Raw genomic sequence first — 6,000 nt, 5'->3', positions numbered from 1 at the left:
CAAAATACCCCCAACATCAAAACATCCTTAGAGCCCACATTACGCTTAGAAAAATCTTTTCAAACACATAAAATAACAAGTTAAAATCAAATAAATAATTTCGTCAATTTTCACTAAATTCGATAAAATTACGAAAATGCCCCTCATAAGACTCACAATTATTTCATACAAAAAATTTCATAAGTAATACAAACCGATAATCCCATCAAATTTCTTACGAAAAATCGATTCCAAAACATCCCAGAACATCGAAAAACGACCTGAAATGCAAAAGATCTCTTCAGGGGCAAAACGATAATTTTTCAATTTAAAAAATTTTAAATTTCTAAATTAATAAATAAAATATTAATTAACGTAAAGTGAAATCTTAGTAAAATTAATTTAAAAATCTGAACTAAGAAAATTAATCAATCAAGCCCTCAAGCAAAATTGTTGATGGTTGCCTACTTATTCAAGTGGAGCCCCTGATATTTATTAAAAGATCACTCCATCTGAGGGCCTAAAGAATTAAAATACAATTAAGGGGGGTTATGCAAAAATTAAAAATATATTCTTTAATTGTACATAAGAATTAAAATCATAATCTAAAGAAACCTAATCAATCAAATAAGACTTAAATCAAAACCCTAATTAAAACCCTAATCTAAATAAACCTAGTCAATCAAATAAGATTTAAGTCAAAATCCTAATTCACCTTATCTAAAAGAAACCTAATTAAACACCAACTCTTCCAAAAAATCTATAAATAGAAACATCCACAATCCAATCTTGTAGGTTAAAATAAATCCTAGAAAAAGTAGATCAAAAAGTCTCTCTACCCTTCTCTAAACCCTAATTTTGAAGTCCTAACCCTATCATCCAAACCCAAGTTTTTATTTGAAAAAACTCTCATAAACCTTTCAAAAACATATAAAAAATCTTTAGAAAACATAAAAACACTCAGATCTAGAAAAAAGATACTTCAACTTGGAGATCAGAAACAGATCCAGTGATAGAGGAATAGCAAGGACACTCTCCGCTAGTATTGAAGGAACCATCGTAATCCACCAGGTAATTATTTTTATTTCTTTTTTATCTTAATTTTTAGGTTTATTTTGCAATGTAGTGTAATTTGGGATAAAGTAGAGACCGGCGTTTGTCGGACGGGATTGGTGCCTAACACCTTCCAACCCCGTAACGTGATCCCGGGACCCGTAATTTCATTTTCGTAAATTAGTGTTATTTATTTTTTTAGAGTCATGATTAGGTTCATAAACCTAAAAACTAGGTGGCGACTCCCAAACCCAAAAAAAGGGATCCGCAACCCGCGGATCAAGGGGGTTTTTAGTTGCACATCCCAATAAAGATTAGAAAAACTCTTCCCAGAGAACTTCTTATTAGCTTGACACTAATTCTAACTTGATTGTCGGAGTGGTCTCATTGCAGGCCGTCCACCAAGCTGGGAGTTCCTTAGGAAGATCTTGAAGTAGAGCTAAAATCTACATCTACAATTTGACGCCGTTTGTGAGAATCTTTCAAGGAGAAAAATGACCAACATGGTAAGGGATAGAGGAGAAGGATTTGGAGAATCATCAAATCCCTTACCAGCAGATCCACCTCCATCATCGCATGATCCAATGCTTGTGATGTATCATTTGTTACTAGAAATGAGGGAGGAGATGCGCAGAGGATTGGAGAAACAGGATAACGAGATTACAGTAATATGAAAGGAAAACGAAGATCTCAAATAGAGGCTGGGCAAGGGAACTGAAACGGGAGGAGGCTCAGAGGGGGAAAGAAGTCAGAGACATACGTTCCGTACAACAAGGAAAATTGAGGCTGATTACACTTTGGATTCTGCTACAGTAAGAACACGACAAGGAAGTTCCGAAGCTTGGGATCCTATGACTAGGTAAAAAGTTGAAAAGATGTTGAGAAAAATGGATGAGGAACTCGCTCAAGGGAGGGCCCTTGGTCAAAAGGCTCAGAATGCAATTCGGGAACTGAGGGGTATGTTGTTCTCGCCAGCGATAATGAATTCCAACCTTCCGAGAGCATTTCCCTCACCAAAGTTCTAGACTTACAATGGAATGAGAGATCCCATGGACCATATCCTCCACTATAGGAGTCAAATGGTCTTGTACCAAAACGATGATTCTTTACTCTACAAACTCTTCCCGCCCTTTCTAAGGCACGGGGTTATGTCATGGTTCCAAAGACTAAAAGTTGGGTCGATAGAAAGTTTTTCTGAGCTAGAGGAAATATTCATTGAGCAATTTGTCCATTTGCGTAAGAAGAGAGTCAGAGTAAATACGTTTTTCAATTTGCGGTAAGAAGTCGGTGAAAATATACGCTCCTTTGTTACCCAATTCCGAACAAAGGCAATAACCGTTGAAGGAATGGATGAGGAGACTGCTTGTCCATCTTACATAACAGTAATCATCCCTGGGACATGGTTGCATGAGTCGTTGATAAAATTTGACCCCTCATGACTTGAGAATCTCTATGTGAAAGTAGATAAGTACATCTTGGTGGAAGAGTCAATGAAAAGTAGAGGATAGGAAGCACAAGACAGTTGCTAACAGCACAGGAGGACAGGATACCCCGAAAGTGACAATGGACCTAAGAGATGGGGGTAGCAAGAAAAGATGATAGGATCCGAAGGAACAGTCGAGATGGAAAAGAAGATGAGTATATACACTACTCAACGAAAAAAATTGTAGGTGATATTGAGGCACATATGCAATGATCCCGACTTCATATAGCCATCTCAAGACTATCGAGGGAAGTCGGGAAAACCTTACTGTGAATACCATGGAGCAAAAGACCATCCTACCAAGGATTGCTACAGAATGCGACATATCATACAAGATATGGTCGAGGACGGGAAGCTCAGGAGGTATGTGGCCTCTACAGGCAGAGGATGGTTAAAGACCCAGAGGGAAGAGACTAAAAAACCACCACCTCAACAGACTGGAGGAGAAAGACAACACGAACATGAGGGACGCAGAGTGGTGCACACTATCATGGGGGTACACGAGTCAGATAGATAGTCTAGGCATCGAGCCAGGGTGAGAGTAATGAAGATCCGCGAAGTTGGTGTAAACCAGGTTACCTTGAGAGTGAGTATGGCGAGGAGGTTGAACCCAACAACGAGGGAGTAGGCGATAGATTTCACAAAGGACGACATGCAAGGGACGGCTATGCCTCATCAAGATGCGCTCATCATAGTGCTCTCGATCGAAAACGTAGACCTAAGAAGAATTCTAGTAGACATTGGGAGCGTGGTAGACATCCTTTTCCTAGTTCCGGTAAAGAAGATGAGAATCTCGGAGAGTCTATCTCCAACCTAGTCAACCGTGTTCGGATTCAATGGTTCTCCAAGCAGCTCCGTAGGAGAAATCATTCTCCCTGTAGTAGTGGGAACAAAGGTGGTCATGAAGAGGTTCATAGTAATCGAGGCAGATTCGATGTATAATGCCACTCTTTGGAGGAGATGGATATACGAGATGAAGGTCGTTCCGTCAACTTACCATAAGACAATTCGGTCCCGAGCAAAAATGGTGTGATAGAAATTCGATACAACTAGAAAATGGCACAAAGGTGTTTTAACTTGGCACTAAAACCAGGAAAGTGTCACGAAACTGAGTCCTAGAAGAAGAGAAATGAGCCATCCGTCGAAGAGAGCAGTTATAGCAATTACAGAATGAACCACGGGGAGAACGGGCAATAGAAGTCGAAGAAGTAAACAAGTAGACCTCGACACCAACAGGGAATGTGTTGTCTAAATTACGCACGCAAGTATACGTATCGAAACAAGTAATAAAGTGATAAGAAAGTATCGTTCCCACGGAGACTAAATACCAATCTATTATTAATTACCAATTTATCTCAATCTAATTTTATCCAAACAAAAGTAAAAATAGGATTTAAGACTAAACGAGAAAACTAACAGAGAAAATAAACTTGCAGATTTAAAATCAATGAGTGATAAAATCTAGGTTTATAATTTCCCCCAAACAATCCACTTGATTTAATTCTCCTTCCCTCTATGATAAATTAATCCACTATGGTTGTCATCCAAGAACACTAAATTCTCTACAAGCCTCTTCCGATGGTCATGTAAAAATACCCTTCTAGACTAATTCCCTATATGCCTATGAGAATCAAATCAAGAAGAATTCATTAAGAATAAGTTCTCATAAGGAATGCACATGCAACCTGAGTATATTCCTATCTCAAATTAGCATATGTTAATCTATCTAGGTCATGAACACAAAATAACTCTGCCGATATTATTAGGGTTCACCAAATCAATTCAATTAATGATCAGTTAATCAAATCGCATTAAACATTGGATAGAATAAACAATCACATGTGGGATCATAGAAGAAAGAAAGAAAACTAATCAAATATCATGAATTGGTTCCATTATAACCCTAGAATAGAAATTAGTTCTTCATTGAAAAGAAAACAAAATCACAAAAGTATTTAGTCATTCTTAGATTACAAAATTAAGAGAAGAGTTAAAGTTAAAGAAGATAAAACTCAAGAGCCGATCTCCAATTCCCGTCCTCCTCTCCTATCTTCTGCCTCCAAGAAAAACCCAAAACTTCTGTCTCCAAATAAGGGTTAAACTTTCCTATTTATAGATATGGAGTCATTAGGGTTTAAGAGTCCCAAAATCCGTCTCTAATTCGGTCACCACAAATTAACGTGTAAAGCTGGAAACGTAAGCAGGCCATGGCCTCCCAATATATCATGCCGCGGCTTGTACTTTTATATTTCTGTTATGCCATTCTTGAATTCCCGCCGCGGCTCGTTTTCTATCAAGCTGCGGCTTGAAGACTTTTTAGCTTGTATGCTTAGCTTCCTTCTTCCGAGAGTGAACCAATTTGGAGTCAGAATTTCTCCTAAACGTATGCACCTATCCCAATGTTCCATATTGTTCCTAATCTGTAAAATAAGCATAAAAATCAAATAAAAACATATAATCACATAAAAAATATAAAACTAGCTAAACTTAAATAAAAACAACTAAAAGACTCTAAAATTAACAAAATATTATATTTAAAAGTGGTTAATTCGTAGGTATAAAACCTACTCATCAAATACCCCCAAACTTAACATTTTGCTAGTCCTCGAGCAAAACACAAATAAAGAAAAACCTAACTAAGGGAAAGAAATCTAAAATAAAGAAAACACAAGTGATGATAATAGCTTGATTCTCCACACTTGCCTCAAAGATTGTACAAATTTCACAATTCAAAAGACAACTTTAGAAATTGAAACAGTCTAGATTTTCAACCCAAATGTCATTCAACCTCACCTTGAACCATCCACATATGTGCAAACAACCCCTTATCACTTAATCAGTTTTCAACTCAAATCAGTTTATGCAATCAAGAGTAAACACAAGTGATCTCTAGATATTGAAATTGATGAACTCCATAGGCTTACTTTTCTTGTTATTCTCCACTAATATAGGTTGTCACTCAATCAAGAATCAATAGGACTTTAATTCAGCTTGTAATGTGTGGTTGGTTTAAAGGTAGGATAAAAGAAAATTTTGTGGCTAGATCACCCCTTAAACACATCAATCTCTTAGGATTCTCACAGAGCGCAAACTTACATTTCAACATCAAGTCACTCCGCATTCTCAATCTTGTTTCACTTCATTCTCACTTCATTCCCTTGACAACCTTTTATTCACCATTTTTTTTTATATAGCCCACTGCACCCCCAAACTTATCTGATTCAATGCATTCTTTTACAAGAAGGGATGTAGTAATAAATTTTTTTTTTTTTTTTTTCAACATAAGTATTTCCGAACCCTCAACTAAATATTCTTGAAACTTTGCCTTCCACATTCCATGAACTTCACCTTCAACCCTTATTTGCATAGCTCAAAATTATCCAGTAGCAATCAATATGCCTAAGAGGTGATGGGTCAAATCTTGGAAAAATTAGACAAAAAGGCTTGGTTAGAGTTGTGGGTGCCAAAGAAAATTGGAAACAAGG

The sequence above is a fragment of the Akebia trifoliata genome, chromosome 13 (genome assembly GCF_017979445.1).
Source record: "Akebia trifoliata isolate Shusen 1 chromosome 13, ASM1797944v1, whole genome shotgun sequence".
Lineage (NCBI taxonomy): Eukaryota > Viridiplantae > Streptophyta > Magnoliopsida > Ranunculales > Lardizabalaceae > Akebia > Akebia trifoliata.
The sequence above is the reverse complement of the archived record's forward strand: the minus strand, read 5'-3'. Positions refer to the sequence as shown.